The following is a 19,556-nucleotide window of genomic DNA, read 5'->3' on the forward strand; positions in this document are numbered from 1 at the left end:
CTTGGGCCGGGGGTCCGCCCTGGCCGGTGTGCAGGGGTCAGGGGTAGGGGCTGCTGCGGGAGACTTGGGATCCGGTGGGGAAGGGAGTTGGGGAACGAACCGCTCGGCCTGGGGAGAGTGAACCCAGGTTCCTGTGGGGAGGAGGCTGCCCTGGGGAGACTTTTAGGGGTCCGGAACTCTCCTGGCCGGGCGAGGAGCTGAAGGGGGACGAGGCTGCCCCGGGAAGGGTTTTAGGGGTCAGGGCTCCGCCAGGTTGGGTGGGGTCTTGGGTGGGGAGGGGCTGCTAGAGGCTAGGGCGCAGAGCCCGGGGGGCGCCAGGCCTGGGAGGCGGGACTTGAGCCGCCCTGGGGAGCGAGTGGGTGGGGGGTGGCTAGGGGCCGGGCTCACGTGGCGCCGGGGGGAGCTGGTCCCTGCGTGGGAGGGACGAGGGCGGTGGTCCGGCCTGGGGGTTGCCAGCTTTGGGGTACGAGGCCGGCTCTGGGCACTGAAGAGCTGGGTTGGGAGTCGGGAAGGGCGGGGCAGGGCTGAAGCTGGGGTGATGTGGGTGGGGGCGACTCGGGAGGATGAGCCGGGCTTTGGGAACGGAGGGCTGGGACTGGCGGGGGAGGGGCGGGGGGGCGGGTTGGGAGAGGAAGAATGGGGCAGGAAGGCTGCAGGGTCGGGGGCCTGGAGCGTTCGCGTGAACTGGGTGATTCAGAGATACGCTCGCCTAAGAGCGGAGCAGCTGGCGAGGGACGCAGTAAGAAGGAGCGAGGTGCAGGTGGGGCTCCGCTGCGCCTAAATGACTGAGGATGAACTCAGACGTAGAGGTTGGAAATGCAGGGACCGAGCCCTCTCCCGCCTGTCCACACAGGCGCGCGCACACAGCTCTGTGTCTCTCAAATGACTAGAATGTGTTGGGGGGAAGTGGCAGGCTGCGGGGAGAGCCGAGAAGAAAGGGGCTTCCTCTTGCAGGGAGGCGCTGGCCCTGCCGTCCTTTTTTGGGAGTGTTCAAAGGGTTTTTGATCGCTGGAAAAGGAAACGTACGCTTTACTGCATCGCGGTTTAGAATCACATCCTATATTTGGCCTTAATGTAGGCTGTCCTTGTTTTGTGGTGTCTGAAGTCCTTGCTCTACATGTTGCAAACGTGGGATTCAGTGTGAGAAGCAAATTGCAAGTCGCTCATCTCCCCCAGGAGAGCAAGAGGCCTTTCTTTCCTATAATACATTAAAACAAAATTGAATATAGTGCGCGTTTGTAAACTGGTACTGGGTGGCGAATGTGTTTACTTTTGCAAATAGTTATCACAAAATATAATATTAGGCCCTCTCACTGCAGCCTTCCTGCCCGGGATTACATCCTCAAACAGTACTTGTAGGGCTCGTAGTCACTCTATGTAATAATGCATTTCATTGTCCTTATCTGGCAGAGCTCTCCTGACACCAGGGCCTGCTAGAATAGACAGAAACATGATTAAGTATAAGCGGTTGCTTTGCACCGTCTGTTCAGTTGTGAAGGCAAATAGATATCTGTTTATATGACTGCACTTTCTTCATTCCCTATAAAACTGAAGAAATGGGAAAAATCTATTTTGGACTTGATTCTGTATATTTCAGAAAACTAATTTAAGGAAACTAATTTTTTTTTTTTTGGCTTGGAGGTACATTTCAGAGTCACAATGTTTGGGTATGAAGCCTAATAGTAACTCTTGGGTCTGAGAGGTTGCATAAATAAATAGGGGGGGAAAGTGAAATAAAAGTGGGAATTGTATATTAGGCCTTGAGGTGCCATGTTTTGTGGTAAATGTTTGTCGTGTGTACTGGGTATAAAGGTTGGGTACACACCTTTTTGACAAATCTGGAATGTGCCTTGTCCGTGTTTGTTTTTCATTATTTGTGGAAGGTACATTAAAGCTTGATGGATTCTAATAGACACATACCAATGAGAGATCACTGCACAAAATATTGAATTTTTCATGATCATTTGTTACTTTGCCTGCAGATTGTGCTAATCAGAAGTTATGTCTATTACTTTATATATAATTTGGGATTAGATTCAGGGTTGACAGATAGGACTTACGGTGTGTGTGCTACTTCATTATTTTTTTTTTTTTTTTTTTTTTTTTTTTTTTAGAAGACAGACTTTTATTTATTTATTTATTTATTTTTGGCTGTGTTGGGTCTTCGTTTCTGTGCGAGGGCTTCCTCTAGCTGCGGCAAGCGGGGGCCACTCTTCATCGCGGTGCGCGGGCCTCTCACTATCACGGCCTCTCCTGTTGCGGAGCACAGGCTCCAGACGCGCAGGCTCAGCAGCTGTGGCTCACGGGCCCAGCTGCTCCGCGGCATGTGGGAACCTCCCAGACCAGGGCTCGAACCCGTGTCCCCTGCATTAGCAGGCAGATTCTCAACCACTGCGCCACCAGGGAAGCCCCATTATTTTTTTAAAAATTGAAGTATAATTGACATGTAACATTATGTTAGTTTCAGGTGTACAACATAATGATCTGATATTTGTATACACTGAAATGGTCACCACAATAAGCCTAGTTACAGTGCGTCACCATACAAAGTTACAATTTTTTTGTGTGTGTGTGACGAGAACTTTTAAGATTTATTCTCTTGGCAACTTTCAAATACGCACTGCATTATTATTGACTATAGTCACCGTGTTGTCCATTACATCCCATGACTTAATTCATTTTATAACTGGAAGTTTGTACTTCTTGACTTCCTTCACCCATGACATACAGCACTTTTTAAATACTTGGATTTTTTTGATGTAAGTTTTATGCTTAACGCAGGTGTCACTTTTGAGATTCACTCCAACCATGAGGAGAGTCACTCAGATGCCTATGAAACGGAACGTTCAAAAGGATAAGTGATCAGTTCTTAGTTATGTCACTGGCGGGTGTGGAAATTCAGTTCTGTATGATGGCAAATTATTTCTTAACACTTTGATTTGTCACCAACGGTGCTTTAGAAACATTATATTAACCAGGTTGTTTTACCTTTGACTTCTTTTTTCAGAGGTGGAACAATAATAAATTTGAGTGCCACTTTCAGATTCAGGGTACAAATCCTGTTTGTTTTCCTTTTGATGACTTCCCAGTGTCACCTTATTCCTGTCAGAACTCTTTTCTGACACTTGTATGTCTTTTTAAACTTAAGATGCCTTTTCTTTATTAAAACATGGAAATACTCATGAATATTTCAGTATGACCTAGTATCTAGAATGTTAAGTAATAGAATCTCTCTGGGTTTTCATTGCCCTAGTTCAGATGCTTTAAAATGAGTGAACAAGATTCTACACTGCTTTTGAGAGCTTATTTTGTATTTCAGTGGCACATAATGGAATCTTTTTTGTTTTATAACCACTTTATTGAGATATAATTTACATACCATACAGTTCACCCATTTAAAGTGTACAGTTCAGTGGTTTTTAGTATATTCACAGAGTTGTGCAGTCATCACCACAATTTTATTTTTTTTTTATTTTTTAATTTTTGAAATAAATTTATGTATTTATTTATTTTTGGACACGTTGGGTCTTCATTGCTGTGTGTAGGCTTTCTCTAGTTGCGGCGAGCGGGGGCTACTCTTCCTTGTAGCGCATGGGCTTCTCATTGTGGTGGCTTCTCTTGCTGCGGAGCACGGGCTCTAGGTGCGCGGGCTTCAGTAGTTGTGGCTCACAGGCTCTAGAGCGCAGGTTCAGTACTTGCGGCACACGGGCTTAGTTGCTACGTGGCATGTGGGATCTTCCCAGACCAGGCCTCGAACCCGTGTCCCCTGTATTGGCAGGCAGATTCTTAACCACTGTGCCCTAAGGGATGTCCCTGACCACAATTTTAGAACATTTTCATTGCCTCCAAAAGAAACCCCCTACCCATTAACGGTCCCCTGCCCCGCCCCCCCCAATTCTTCTCCCTCACTTGCCCTAGGCAACCACTTATCTATTTTTTGTCTCCATGGATTTCCCTTGTTTTGGACATTTCATATAAATGGAATCATGCAATATGCGGTCTTTTGTGTCTTTTGTTAAGCATAGTGTATTCAAGGTTTATCTATGTTGTAGCATGTATAAGTACTTCATTCTTTTTCTAATGGTTGAAAAATATTCCATTGTATGGATATATACCACATTTTGTTTTTCCATTCATCAGTTGGTGGACGTTTGGGTGTTTCTCCATTTTGGCTATTATGAATAATGCTGCTGTGAACATTTGTGTCCAGGTTTATGTGTGGATATATGTTTTCCTTTCTCTTGGGACTTACTGGGTCATATTGGTTACTCTGTGTTTAACTGTTAGAGGCACTGCCAGACTTTTCCAAAGCAGTTGCACCATTTTACAATCCCACTAGCAGTGTATAAAGGTTTCCGTTTCTCTACATCCTTGCCAACACTTGTTATTCCCTGACTGTTTGATGCTAGCCATCCTAGTGGGTGTGAAGTGGTATCTCATTGTGGTTTTGATTTGCATTTCCCTAATGGCTAATGATGTCCAGCATCTTCTCAAGTCATTAGTGGACAATTGTGTATTTTCTTTGGAGAAACCTCTCTTTAGATGCTTTGCTCTTTTTAAAATTGGGTTATCTTTTTGTTGTTACGAATTATTTATATATCCTAGATACAAGTGCCTTATCAGATATATGACTTGGAAACATTTTCTCCAGTTTGTGAGTTATCTTTTTTTTTTAAATAAATTTATTTGTTTGTTTTTGGCTGCGCTGGGTCTTTGCTGCTGTGCATGGGCTTTCTCTAGTTGTGGCGAGCAGGGGCCACTCCTCGTTGCGGTGTGCGGGCTTCTCATTGCGGTGGCTTGTCTTTGTTGCAGAGCACGGGCTCTAGGCGCGTGGGCTTCAGTAGTTGTGGCACATGGGCTCAGTAGTTGTGGCTTGCAGGGTCTAGAGCGCAGGCTCAGTAATTGTGGCGCACGGGCTTAGTTGCTCCGCTGCATGTGGGATCTTCCTGGATCAGGGATCGAACTCGTGTCCCCTGCATTGGCAGGCGGACACTTAACCACTGTACCACCAGGGAAGTCCCTCCTTTCACTTTCTTGGTGGTGTCCTTTGAAGTAGAAAAGTTTTTAATTTTGGTGAAGTTTAATTTATGCATAATGGAGTCCAAACTGATAATGAGTTAGAAATTATTTAGACCTTAAATCACATCCTCACTGGTAGTTTGGTTATATAAATTAAAATCCAAATGTGAAAGGATTAGGGAAAGATTTGAGTTCGTTCTACATCAAAAAGGGTTCATCAGGGAACATATCATTACCTGTTTAAATCCTCTCGTGGTCTCCCACCCCATTGTCTGTGGTTAAAGTTCAGACTTAATGTGGTTGTGGATGAGGACAGCTCTGATTTCAGCCTGTCTCATCTCTCACTGCTCCCCTTCCTGTGTTTCATCTCCATTGCCACTCCCTGAACTGTCCAGCCTTAAGATCTGGTGATGCACTTACTACTCGGCTCCCTTTCCACCTGGTGAATCCCTCTTGTCCTTTGGGATTCTCCAGGAAACCTTCCTTAGTCCTCACAGGCAGACATTGTCCCTGCCCTCATGCATCAGACATTCGTCACTCCTGTCTGCTACGAGGAACTGGATTTGAACTTGAGCCCACCGTCTGAAAGGCGCCTTCCCATAGAAGGCAGAATGTGAGAGAGAAGTTCACATGGAAAGCAGACCGAGATTCTGTTGCTCACAGCGTGGTCTCTAGTGCCTACTGGATATTTGCTGAATGAAAGACTATTTTTATTGAAGTTAACTGGAAAGATCCTGAGGTCAGTGGGTTTCTCTGGTTATTATTTACACCTTTGTTGCCTATGTTAAAATAACGTGAAGTACAGGGGTAATTCCTCTCTGCCTTTCTGGCACCCAAGTCCAGCTCTTACCAAAAAATTGCTCAGATGTAAACCGAGTATTTGAAACATTTTCCTGAGGGCAGATATTCTTGTCCAGGTTCTTTCCCCCTAATAAACAGTGATGACTGGCGCACAGCCTTCTCAGCAGGGCAGATGGCCAGGGAACACATTTGGTTTGGGATGATTTACCAACACCAAATGCAGCAGGCCTAGCCTGGTGGTGTTGAGGCAGTCAGTGCTGGAACTACCCCAGTGCACGCCTGATGGTGGGTGTAAATCAGGTTTTAAAGGTGCATACTTCCTTCCTTTTCATTCTTTTGTTCATGCTCTTGCTTCTGTCAGAGCATCTGATTAATACTTTAATTAAAAATACTGCACTTAGTATCTTCTTGAGAATTAGGAGAAACCAGTTGGCCATTTGGGGTATGTTTTCTGTGTGTTCACTGAAGTGATTGGATTGTGGCAAGGTAGTAAAGAAAAGAAAAATAAATTTCAAATTTGTTCTTTGTCTCCTTAGGCTCAGTGAGCTATCTGTACTTATATAGTTTCTTGCTCTAAGAGTTCTGTCTAGAGAAATTGAGGCAAGGAGGGGTGCAGACCTTCAGAGCCAGACTAAGCTGGGTTTCACTCTCTGCTATGATTTTGTCAATTAACCTACCTCCCTGAGCCTCTTCTGTAATATGGAGATGCTAACAGTACCTTGCTGGGTTTTGAGTAGACACCCAATAAATTTGTGTTCCCTCTGTCTTCACTCTTAAATGTCTGTTTTGGTTTTTTTTCTTAATTAATTAATTTATTTTTGGCTGTGTTGGGTGTTCGTTGCTGCACGTGGGCTTTTCTCTAGTTGCAGTGAGCGGGGGCTACTCTTCGTTGCAGTGCATAGGCTTCTCATTGCGGTGGCTTCTCTTGTGGAGCACAGGCTCTAGGCCCGCGGGCTTCAGTAGTTGTGGCATGCAGGCTCAGTAGTTGTGGCTCACAGGTGCTAGAGTGCAGGCTCAGTAGTTGTGGCACACGGGCCTAGTTGTGTGTGGGATCTTCCCAGACCAGGGCTCGAACCCGTGTCCTCTGCATTGGCAGGCGGATTCTTAACCACTGCACCACCAGGGAAGTCCTTAAATGTCTGTTAATGAATGGAACTGGGGAGAATCAAATAGGGTAAGTTTAATATATTTTATTTCTGATATTAAGCTATTGTTGTGTGGATTCCCACTCCTGCCTTAGCATTTTAGACTTCAAATCAAACTTGAATCATTGGAGAGGAAAAAAGTGTCTAATTTTAGGATAGGAAGGTAGTGTTAAAAATGAGGCAGTTTTTGGCCATCTATCTGAATTGGAAATGTCTATTCAGACTACTCTTATTCAGGCCTTATGCTTCTATTCAGTCTGTCTGTCTGTCTATTTTAAGGAAAAAGGTTTAGTTCTTGGCAAAAGATTGATCTTTTTAGGGTTTGGAGGGAGATTGCGCTGCAGGGTGTGAGATGCTCATGGGATTGAGTATGATGTGAAGGGCAGCATTGTGCTACAGTGTAACATTCTGTGTGGGAAGAGCCTCCATAGTCTCATGGGGTGTTAAATTAGGCCTGTCATTTGAATCTTACATTAATGACAAAAATTGTTCCTCCTGTTTGCCATAGTCAAGAAAAATCAAATTAATGCAAAGATCGGAGTGAGAGAAACTACTATAAATGGGAGTAGGAAGGCTTGTATTTTGTATGACTGAAGGTAGGAATTTCACAGTACATATTTTTCCCGCTTTGGTCATGCAGTTATCTACATTTAAAAAATTATGAATAATGGATCATACTTTTAGCCCCAGTATCTCACCACCTTTTGAAAAGTATATCGTATTGGGGGTTTGGGAGGTTATTTCTCAAGCCCAGAGGTCCTCAACTTGATGCCCGTGAGGATCAGCTCTAGACCTTGGTCCGTCCAGCTGCCTGGGCTCCAGCTCCCTGGTGACTCTGAATCACAGCCAGAGCGGAAAGTACCTTGCTGCCTTGTTCCTCATCTGATGGACGAGGGGACTGTGGTCGCAGGTGCTTGAAAGACTTGCCCAAGATCAGGAACTTGACTGTCCTTCCCTTCTGCCCCCACCTCCTTCCATGGGTAGTGTGAATTCATTTTTGTAGTAGGTGGTGTAGATTTATACTATAGTGTGAATTTTTTTTTTTTTTAACAGTGTGAACCCAGTGTGCTTACCTTGAGTTTTAGTCCTTGACCCAATGCAACAATTCCCTCTTAAGCTTCTGCCACGGTCTTTTGCCGGATTTACAAACTGAACCTACTCACTGTTTATCACTTCAGTTCATCATCACAATTGGTAGTTAGTACCAATGGGTTTCCTCCCCCACCTCACATCTTCAGATTGTACATGTATTAAACTATGAAGCTTGGTCCAGATTTTCAGGGTTTCTTTTTAGATGCAGTTTGGGGAAACTTGAAAATACGTGGACTCTCTTGGAAAAGTCTTTGGTAGACTTGATTTCCTAGTTTTCATGTAAAGTTCCTTGACAGTATTTTGTTGATCCCTTTTTGTGTCCTCAATCATGTAATCTGACCATTAGTATGCAGTCATGGTAAGGATTTATCTTGGGTGTTTCAAAGACCAATTAATATCGCAAAGGTCAGCCCCATTAAGCCATCCATACATGAAAAGGCTGATTTTGACAGGAACAACATCCAGCCAGTACTGGAACTACAGACAGGCATAATGAAAACCCCGTGGCATTGGCAGAAGTTGATCATTACTTCACAGCGTGGTCATTCTATCCGGGGAACCAAGGCAGCCTGGTAATCTGGGCACGTGGCAGTTTGGTGTAAGAGCCTTTTTTGCCCCATTGCAGACTCATGTGTGTCCCCACGTTCTGACAGTTGCTGAGGCCTTCATTCTGGATGAACAAAGCTGTAGTGTTTCAGTTTCGTGAACGGCCATAAACACACATGGGAAGGGAAGTGTTGGGAGTGTGAAGCCTTTGGGGGTGTATTTCCACTCTTGACATTGTCAGGGTTCTTGACAAAATTCACAAGCTCCCCCTCTGTAGGATGAATGTTTACTCACCATTATTTGCTTACTTCACATGAAAGATACTTAAATTCCTTTTCATAATGGTCAAGCATTCTTTTCTAGTTAAAGACTCTAATTCCTTTCATTCTTAGGAACTTGAATTGAGGCTGGTTTATTAATGTAAGAACTCAAATGCTGCCTGAGCGGTGACTGAGAAACACACATAAACTTGAGCTATCATCTCCGTTAAGCAGAAGGATTTATTAGGAGACTGACTAGTCACTTTACAAGCTAGATGGTGAATTAATTTTGCGGTTAGTAGTGTCTTTAGCTTAACAATGTCATCCGAGTTTTTCTTGGCAAGCAAGAGAAAGGCCAGAGCCAACAAGTGCTGGCCACAGCTCTTTGGGGTGATATTTAATAAGATGCATGTTGTCTGTTTTAGAAATAGAGTAACCATCCCTTAGGCTCTCTCTCTTATGGGAACCACTGTTGCTTTACAGTGTTACATAGGAAAAGGGAAATTGGAAGTATTTATTTATTTATTCATTCATTCATACATACATACATACATACATACATACATACATACATACATACCCTGAAACGTCCCTGGTCTTCTTATGCAGTATAGAGATATCATGCATGCACTGGGCTGAATTATTATACATTGGCAAGCGGAACAAATGATACATCTTACCCGCAAAGGATAGTTGTGAGTCATGTGGTTCTCTAACCATGAAAGGTTGAGAGCCCAGAGGCAGCTTCTGTTTTGGAGGCAATGTGTACATTCAGTCCCCAACCCAGGACTGGGTCGTGTTCCAAAGTCTAACTCAGTTATTTGGAACTGAGAAGGCATTTTTGGGTACAGATTCAGTGTTATAGTGGTGGGTAGGTTCCCAGCCTAGACTGAAGAAATCTGTTTAATTCACAGGACAGCTTTTTAAACTGTTAATGATGATAGCTGAATTCTGGATCTTGGAAGCTGGGAGTCATGTGACAAAGAAGTAAGGAACCCTGCTCCACCCCAGATGCCTGTCTGTGTAGGCTGTGTGGCATCCAGCAGCCTCATGCCACAGCAGCCCTCCAAGTTCATCTTCCTTCTCTCTTAACTTGAAGCTTCCACTCCACTGGTTAAGCTGACCTCCTTTAAATAGTAGTCGCAAAGCAGATGGTTCAAATTCATTTCTGCTATTGTGCTCCTGGATGGCTACAGTTCCTACTAGACTACCACCGTTATTCAGTGCTAGAAGGACTAGGGCTTTGTCTTATTTCACTCATGTCTCAACCCTTTTAGAGCTACAGTGTTAATATTTTTACAAAGGAAGCTCCTTATTGATAAACATCATCTCTCTGAAATGTTGGCATGTAGTCAGTATAACAATGTTTCAAGGGGAAAGTTGAAGGAAAGCGAGTGTGGTCAGACAGAGCCCATATAGAAGGCTAGCCCTGGTTCCTGGAATCGGGAAGAAGCCTTGCCTGCTTTAGAAAGGTTCCTCCTGTAACCTCGAAAACAGAGAATCTGCTCAGCTTTTTTCAAAATACACAGGATCCTTTTTTTTTTTCTCTTTTCATTTGGGAAACACAGCTTGAAAAAGGGTCTTATGTTTTAGCAGTGACTTAGTTTCCAGGACCTTTGAGAAGTAGATCAGGGCAGGGTAATGGTTGTGAGTTGGGGCAACTTGTGCTGGTCCCCGTCTATATCTCTGTCCCTTTATAAACTCTTACCACAAAGCCCCTTCTTTCCTCACAGGGAAATAATTGATCTTTCCTTTTTGTTATTGCCTCTTTGAAGGGTTTGGATTGTCTGGTTTTTAAGAATGTCTTATTCGAGCATTTTATGAGGCTAAGTGTGATAAGGATTAGGGACTTGATTTTTCTGGTGCAGTTAGAAAAAGTCTTGTTCACAAAGTGTTAATGGCAGGCTTAATATTTTGATTTACTTTTAAAAGGTATAATAGTTTTAAAAATACATTACAAGCTTTTTCTAGCCCCCAAGTATGTAATTCTTGACGCTGAATTCTCTGTGTGAAGCCTGAGCTCTGCGGGAGTTGAGAGGACAGGGTGGTGGGGAGTCAGTGTCTCTGGGACACTGGGTCGAGGCCCTGCCCCTGCCCAAGGGTTTGGGAAATAGCGCTGGGCTGACTCAGAGGAGGTGTAATTGGGGAAGAGTAGTGTCAAATGGATAAGGGAGATGGCCCAGATTGTCCAGGGTCATGAGAACAGAATACACATTTATACGGTGTGTTTGCGTAAAAGGTAAGCATAGTTTAGATATGGAGCTGTAAAGGTAGCTGGAAGTGTAATTTGTGGGTATCCCTAATATTATTGATTTCTGTGCTATTCCTAATTACATTTTGGGTTAAATGAGTAGAAATTTTAAGTGAACATAGTGTGGAATTATTATTTTCCACTTTGTGAAAGTGAACACTAGTACCCACTCTATGCCACGTTCCGTGAAGGCAGAGAATGTCACAATGTTTTTGTGCTTCCGTTTCCAAGCGGGCTGCGTGACACATGGTAGGTGCTCAGTAAATGTTAGTCGAATAATTGAATTTCAGTTTTACATGGTACACTTGTAATAGTGATTGTTAGTCTTCCCATTTTCCTAGAAGATGAAAGGAAAAGAGGAAATTTTCTGTGGTGTAGAAGGACTACTGATTGTAAACATTTGCCTAGTAAATTATGTTATGATAAGCTAGTCATCATTTTCATTTAAATAAGTGTGTTAGCATATACACACATTTATTTACTGAAACGTTTTATCTGTAAAGCAAATTTTGGAGTTCTGATTATTTAAAGCGTGAATTCTGATGAAAAATAGGGTGGCATCACATATTGGTACTTTATTGCAAATTTACCTAACTAACTTCTTGAATAAATTGAAAGTACTGGTGGCATGGAGTTCTTAGGGCTTTGATTTGTGGTTTGGTTAGCAACTTCAACTTCAGAAAGAATCCATGAAGGAACGTCCTAGCAGAAGTGTGCCTTTAGCTGGAGAGTTTTTGTCAAAACAGATACGGGAAGAAACCTAATTTGTATCAAGATGAGGATTTAAAGTTAAGGTAGCCCTCGAAAAAACTGAGTTTCCCTTTCTTGTCTTTCTCCTTTCCTCCAGTTTCTTATCTTTTAATCGACTGCCTGTAAAGTGTCTGCATTGGACGCTGAGGGGCCCCTAGGCCCAGCCCCAGGGGAATCACAGGGCAGGTCTCAGCTCATTTCAGTGGCTCCTGGATCTCCAAGGATTTAACATGCTTGGGTTCATTTAACTTGAGAAATTGACAAGAACCAAGTACATTAAGAAAGGGTGAATTGGGCACCCTTTCAGCTGTTGAATCATTTAGGAGTTCATTTGTGCAATATTAAAATTTGAAAACCTGTAGGCTTTGGTTTATATCGTATTAGTAACATGTGATCACAAAAAAGGAATCATTTTGTAGCTGCATTTTTGTGTGTGTTATTTCTGGCCGTTTTTAGAGGTTACTACAAACCATACATGTAGTTTGTTTGTTGTAAATGTAGTTTTTTAGAAGAGTACTGTTAGGGGTGGGAAGCCCCTGATCTTTCTGCTAACCTTCTACTCAAAATGCTTAAAAAAGGATTCTTCCTGCTTTCATTTGAGGCGTATGGAATTTCTCTTTTAGTTACTATTATGCATTCCGATTAATTTAACATAAAGGATTAAGGACTATGATTTTCTTTTCAAATCTTTATCCAGTTTGGAGGGAAATTGGATTTGGGATGGTTAAGGTTACAGTTGTACCAGCTAAGGCTGGTAAAAGCTTCTAGTAATAGAGAACTCACTCCCAAAATACTTAGCCCAAATGTTTCCTCCTGAAAGTTGAGTTTTGTTTGTCTCCACTTCCCCGGAGGTATTTTCATTTTATTGGTAAAAGGAGATGTGTGGCGTTTTCCCACTAAAGAACTGAGACCTTCGGAAGGTGTTGGGTGGTGGTAAAGTATTTATTTGGTAGTAACTACATTTTCCCCAGTTTCTTGCACTCTGTTGTTGACACTGATATTCTGAGTTTTTTGTTTTTCCCCTCTTCAGAAGAGAGGTGTGCTGATAAGGAAATAGTTTGTAATTTTACCAAAAAGGATCAGACAAAACAATTTGTCTGAAGGTGCAGTAAGATTTCAAGAGGTACAGGTACACCTCATTTTGTTGCACTTCACAGATACTGTGCTTTTTACAAATGGAAGGTTTGTAGCAACCCTGCATCCAGCAAGTCTATCAGTGCCATTTTTTCCAATGGCATTTGCTCACCTCATGTCTCTGTGTCACATTTTGGTAATTCTCGCAATATTTCAAACTTTTTCATTATTATACTTGGTATGGTGCTCTGTGATCAGTGATTGTTGATGTTACCATTGTAATGGTTTTGGGGCATCACAAACCACGCCCATAATAAGATGGTGAACTCAATAAATGTGTTTTCTAACTGCTCCGCTATCTGGCCATTCCCCTGTCTCTCTCCCTCTCCTCAGGCCTCCCTATTCCCTGAGACGCAACAATGTTGAAATTAGGCTGGTTAATAACCCTACACTGGCTTCTAAGTGTTAAAGTGAAAGGAAGAGTCTTACGTCTCTCACTTTAAATCAAAAGCTAGAAATTATTAAGCTTAGTGAGCGAGGTATGTCGAAAGCCGAGATAGGCTTACAGTTAAGCTTCTTGGACCAGTTAACCAAGTTGTGAATGCAGACGAAAAGTTCTTGAAGGTCTCCAGTGAACCTGGAATGATAAGAAGCAAAGCAGCCTTATTGCTGATATGGAGAAAGTTTTAGTGGTCTGGAGAGAAGATCAAACCAGCCACAACATTCCCTTAAGCCAAAGCCTAATCCAGAGCAAGGCCCTAACTCTTTTCAATTCTGTGAAGGCTGAGAGAAGTGAAGAAGCTCCAGAAGAAAAGTTTGGAGCTAGCAGAGGTTAGTTCATGAGATTTAAGGAAAGAAGCTGTCTCCATAACATCAAAGTGCAAGGTGAGGCAGCAAGTGCTGACCTAGAACCTGGAGCAAGTTCTTCAGAAGATCCAGCTCAGATCATTAATGAAGGTGCGCACTAAATAACAGATTTTCAACATAGATGAAACAATCTTCTTCTGGAAGAAGATGCCACCTAGGATTTTCATAGCTAGAGAGGAAAAGTCAATGCCTGGCTTCAAAGCTTCAAAGGACAGGCTGACTCTCTTGTTAGGGGCTCATGCAGCTGGTGACTTAAGTTAAAGCCAGGGCTCATTTACCATTCTGAAAATCCTAGGGCCCTTAAGAATTATGCTAAATCTACTCTGCCTGTGCTCTATAAATGGAACAACAAAGCCTGAATGACAGCACATCTGTTTACAACATGGTTTCCTGAATATTTTAAGCCTACTATTGAGACCGACTGCTCAGAAAAAGATTCCTTTCAAAATATCGCTGCTTGTTAACAACTCACCTGGTCACTCCCGAGCTCCGGTGGAGAGGTGCCACGAGATGAATGTTGTTTTCATGCCTGCTAACACAGTGTCCACTCTGCAGTCCACGGATCAAGAAGGAGTTTCGACTTTCAAGTCTTACTATTTAAGAAATACATTTTGTAAGGCTGTAGCTGACATAGATGGTGATTCCTCTGATGGATCTTAGCAAAGTCAATTGAAAACCTACTGGAAAGGATTCACCTTTCTAGATGTCATTAAGATCATTCATGATTCTTGGGAAGAGGTCAAAATACCAACATTAATAGGAATTTGGAAGAAGTTAATTCCAGTTGTCATGGATGACTTCAGTGGAGGAAGTAACTGCAGATGGGATGGAAATAGCAAGAGAAGTAGAATTAGAAGTGGGGCCTAAAGATGGGACTGGATTGCTGCCATCTCATGATAAAACTTGAACAGATGAGGAGTTGCTTCTCATGCATGAGCAGGGAAAGTGGTTTTTGAGGTGGACTCTACTCCTGGTGAAAATGCTGTGAAGATTGTTGAATTGATAACAAAGGCTTTAGAATATGACATAAACTTAGTTGATAAAGCAGCAGCAGAGGACCGACCCCAATTCTGAAAAAAACTTCTAGTGTGAGTAACATGCTATCAAACAGCTTTTCATGCTACAGAGAAGTCTTCCGTGAAAGGAAGAATCAATTGATGTGGCATACGTCATTGTTGTCTTATTTTAAGAAATTGCCGGGAATTTCCTGGTGGTCCAGTGGTTAGGACCCTGTGCTTTCACTGCCGAGGGTGCGGGTTCAATCCCTGGTCGGGGAACTAAGGTCCGGCAAGCCGCGCAGCATGGCAAAAAACTAAAAAAAGAAAAGAAAAGAAGAAAAAAAGGAAATTGCCACAGCTACCCAACCTTCAGTAACCACCACCGTGGTCAGTCAGCAGCCGTCAACACAGAGGCAGGACCCCCAACCAGAAAAAAGATTATAACTCTCTGAAGGCTCAGATTAGATAGTTGGCTTCTAACAATGAAGTATTTTGTTAAGGTGTGTACATTTTTTTTAGGCATACTGCTATTGTACGCTTAATAGTGTATAGCTACGGTATAGTGTAAACATAACTTTTATATGCACTGGGAAACCAAAAAATTCTTGTGACCCGCTTTATTTTGAGATTTGCTTTATTGCGGTGGTCTGGAACCAAACCTTCAATATCGTTGAGCTGTGTATGCCTATATACTGCTGCTTTTTCTATAGGATGGCTGAAAATTCATTTTTATTTTAAACAGTGTTAATTTCATTTTCAAATAGCCTGTTCAATATGTTTTTTGTTTTTTGGGTCTTTTTTGGCTGTGTTGGGTCTTCATTGCTGCGTGCGGGCTTTTTCTAGTTGCGGTGAGCGGGGGCTACTCTTGGTTGCGGTGCGCGGGCTTCTGATTGCGGTGGCTTCTCTTGTTGCGGAGCATGGACTCTAGGTGCGCGGGCTTCAGTAGTTGTGGCTCACGGGCTCTAGAGCGCAGGCTCAGTAGTTGTGGCGCATGGGCTCTAGAGCGCAGGCTCAGTAGTTGTGGCACACGGGCTTAGTTGCTCCGCGGCATGTGGGATCTTCCCAGACCAGGGCTCGAACCCGTGTCCCCTGCACTGGCAGGCGGATTCTTAACCACTGTGCCACTAGGGAAGCCCCTGTTAAATATGTTTACCTTCGAGCTCTGGGCACCTCTGTGGGCAAACTACCTTAATTTTGAAGCCACGGATCCAGTTATTAATCTGAAAAGGCACAATAAGTAATTTAAATATTTTCCCTATGTTTTTGCTCTTTTCAGACACCCTACTTGTAAAGAGAAAGCTCTTGGGAGCTGCTCCTAAGAAGTGGTTCTTCGTCCTGTATTGACTCCCTGCCCCCGTGAACTTCTGTGTCCCAGTGTTTGTCGCAGCAGCACAGTGACGTTGGTGTGAATAATTGATTGTGGTGTCTCCTCCTGGAGACTGTCAGCTTTGTGAGAGCCGGGCCCGTCTCCTTGCTCACCATTGCATCTGCAGCGTCTAGCATCACGCCAGGCGCACGGTCAGAGTTCAGTAAATAGTTGTTGAATAAATGCATGATGAGTGACTGGGATTAAAGACCTCTTCAGCATTCACAGTCGAGTGTGTGTGTTATGTGTATTACCTCGTGGGTGGTGCTAACTCCGTTCTCCTTGAATTGTGTGTGTTTTATTAGGGGATGTGGACTGGATCCCAGTGAAAGAAGCGTTCTCTATAGATGTGTAGGCTTTAGATTATAATAATTATATTAATAATAGGATCCTAGAAATAATTTATTTTAGTTCTCCTATTTTATAGATGAAGAAACAACCAACCATAGGACTAAAATGATTTAGTGGTTAGGTGACTGTGTCAGGATAAGCTAGTCTTGAATCCAGGCCGGAGTTATTCCTACTCTTACCTCCCCTTGAAATATGGTCAAGAGTATGTTTATTTAATCACTGCTTGCCCAGGGTGTAGGGTATTATAAAGGGAAGACAGAAATTCTTCAGTTGAAGGAGATTACTCTGTTTTTTTGACATTGCTACTTTTGCTATGGCTAGCCTTATGAGGGTCTTCATAAAAATGCCTTAAAAAAAAAAAACCACAAAAAGATCTTGGAGTCCAGTAATTTCATTTCCTGGTATAAGTATATTGCCAAAGAATTATGAAAATTTTATTCCAAGAGAAACTCCATTTGACTAAGTAGTGGAAACAGACTTAGCAAGTTTGAACAGTCGTACACAGTGTGCTTTCCCCCAGTTGTTGATAAGAAAAGTAGGTCATCAGTATAGAAAGAGTATTTTGAAACACATTGGTCATTAATTTTTAAGTGAGAGTGCTGGGCCAGTCATGGCGGTAAAAGTTCTGCAGTTGGGATGAGAGCTCTTGGGATTAATTTGGCTCTTTGAAGAGAGAGGCAGAGTCGAAATTCCAAGCCTGATCTCCTGTGGGGCACTTTAGTGAGATGCTGGCAGCTCAGAGGATTCTACTCAGTTCCACCGTGTTGTCTGGGCAGGCAACGCCTGCTGCTGTCTCTGATGGGGGTTTCTTCAGCAGTCCTTTCTCAAAGCTCCAGGGAGGGGTATAGTGGGTGTGTTTATAAAGATGCTGGTGATAAGCAGAAAACTGGGAGATAGAGGGATTGTAAACATGTCATCCTGACACATTATCTTCTGAAAAATCTGCTCTTCCTTTGATAATGTAATAAAAAAAAATTCTGTCATTGAAGAGCTAGAGATGACCCCTACAGCCTTGTAATTTCATGTGTTAGTAACTGTAAAATTCATGTCGTGTCATTCTTCTTTATTTTAAGGGAGTTCCAGGCCCTTTTCGGGCATCTTTTAGTTGTAAAGGGTCTCTCTTTAATACAAGTGTGAGAGTCGATTTGAGGATTTGGGGTTTCTGTATTTAGGATCTTTATCTGTTGCTATTTTGCTGTCCATGTCATGCTCATTTCTTTTTTTTTAAATTTCAGCCTTACTGAGTGTAGTTGACACACTGAATTGTAAGATATTTGAAGTGGGCCTCATGGTGAGTTGATGTACGTACGTAGCTCGTTTGGTCTCTTGTCAGACTGCGTTTTCAGCAGTCACTCTCAGAGCTGCACGTCTCACTCTGTCATCGGGGAGTGGGGAGCGCCTGTGTTGATGGCAGGCAGCCCCCACTTCTTTTTGTAACCAGTTCCTAAAATGAGTACAAAATTGTGAAGTGTGAAAGTAGGAGTTCTTTTCTCAGAAAGCTTTAAAAAGAGTAAAAGCCTGTCCGTTGCACCTCACCTTTTAGAACTTGTCCTTGATGTGTAGATTCCAGCCTTTTAGGCATGTCGGTTCAGGCTCTTGGACAGTTGAGCACAGAGCCCTCTGGCCTAAGCCTGAGGGTTTTCAGTCAGAAGGAAAGATTGGTTTCCTTTGGCACAGCTAATGTGCTCTCTCATTGGTCTCAGCATATTTGAATGCGAACAGCCAGTTTGTGTATTGTATAAAGTGTGAGCCAAGCGCAGTTTCCTATTTAAAAATGGCACCAGCAGGCCAGGTGGAGCTGTGAGCCGTGGAGGCAGCACCCCATGGAGCGGTTCTGAGAGGTGTCACTGGCTGGCGTGGGAAAGCCAACCTGTATGTGTGTGTGGAGTTTATCACTGAAAAAGTATGAAAGTTCAGGGGGTGAAAAGTTGAATTGCCCCGTACTTTGTGGTTTGAGGTCATCGTGTCTCTCTCCAAAGTCCTTTATCTTTGGGCGAGTCACACAGTGTCTCTGGGCTGAAAATGAAAGGCCGGAGCTGGTGACCCTTTTTATTCCAGGCTTCTGTGAGGACCCAGCCTGGATGTTTCTTGGTAAATCCGACTTGCATTTCTTTGTCTTTTCATTCCAAGAAACGTTTAAAAACCAAAATGATAATGGGTTCTTGAGTCGAAACAAAGTGCACTTAGAGTCGGTATGCCTCCTTCTTGGCATTTTAACCTAGTACCTGGGTGGATAATGGACTGAAAGCGTTTGGAAGGCTATAATGAGCGTGAATTTTCACCCTTTACTTTCGCCATTCTTGGTGTCATGATAAATTGAACCAACATAAGGGCTGTTCCATACTTGCAGTCAGTTGTCTTAAGTGGAGTGCAAACCTTTCAGCCTTAGCTGCTGTGTATGAGGAATGTTGTGTATCTATCTGACGTTCTGCTGTGCTTTATATAAAGCAAATTTTTGCATGTGGTCTTTTTTCTTCCTTCGTAAAACAACTTCTATTAAAGTAGGTAAATTAGGCGTATTTTTCTTGAGTATCTTGTATATGAATCTGTTAATTAAGGAATTGGATGCAGTACAAATGATTTGTTAGGTGAACTCTTCAAGTGTCACTGATGAATTTTGTTTAAGGACATTCAAAAAAAAGCACAGCCGTCTCATATTTAGAAATGATGAACGTTGAATTTTTGTATTTAATCAGAGCACCTCCCGTATTTGCTTTCGGTGTCTGCTTTCTGGTGAATGTGTCTTCTACGTAGGCTTACATATTACCTTTCCAACTTCTTACAAAGAATTTTTAACTGTTGGCGTTGACATTTAAATAGCTGATTTCGGGACGTTTGTTTCCTCCTCTGCTGTCCTGCTTGCCACTTTCTATTAAATAACGTGTCCGATCTCTCCCACATTAAAAAGGGCCAGAAAAGCATCAACTTAGAGGGAATGTGTTCTTTCCCTATTGGGACGTTCTGGAGTCTCCTGTGGTTGCTGCTGGCTAGGGGACGTGCTCAGCCTCCTGAGTCCTTGAGTAATTGACGCTCTGG

At 43.0% G+C, this 19,556-nt stretch overlaps 1 protein-coding gene across 4 annotated transcripts in view; it reads left to right on the plus strand.

Annotated features, from left to right (window-relative positions):
* The window catches only part of CORO1C (coronin 1C), a 100,251-nt gene that overhangs the window by 17,778 nt on the left and 62,917 nt on the right, over positions 1 to 19,556 (plus strand). Inside the window, exon 2 of one of the 4 annotated variants that reach the window (XM_036823106.1) lies at positions 16,080 to 16,321. The exons of the other annotated variants lie outside the window; for them this stretch is intronic. The gene's annotated coding sequence lies outside the window, so the exon portion shown is untranslated. The remainder of the gene's footprint in view (positions 1 to 16,079; positions 16,322 to 19,556) is intronic. 4 annotated transcript variants of the gene reach the window in all.

The sequence above is a fragment of the Balaenoptera musculus genome, chromosome 14 (assembly GCF_009873245.2).
Source record: "Balaenoptera musculus isolate JJ_BM4_2016_0621 chromosome 14, mBalMus1.pri.v3, whole genome shotgun sequence".
NCBI classification, from domain to species: domain Eukaryota; kingdom Metazoa; phylum Chordata; class Mammalia; order Artiodactyla; family Balaenopteridae; genus Balaenoptera; species Balaenoptera musculus.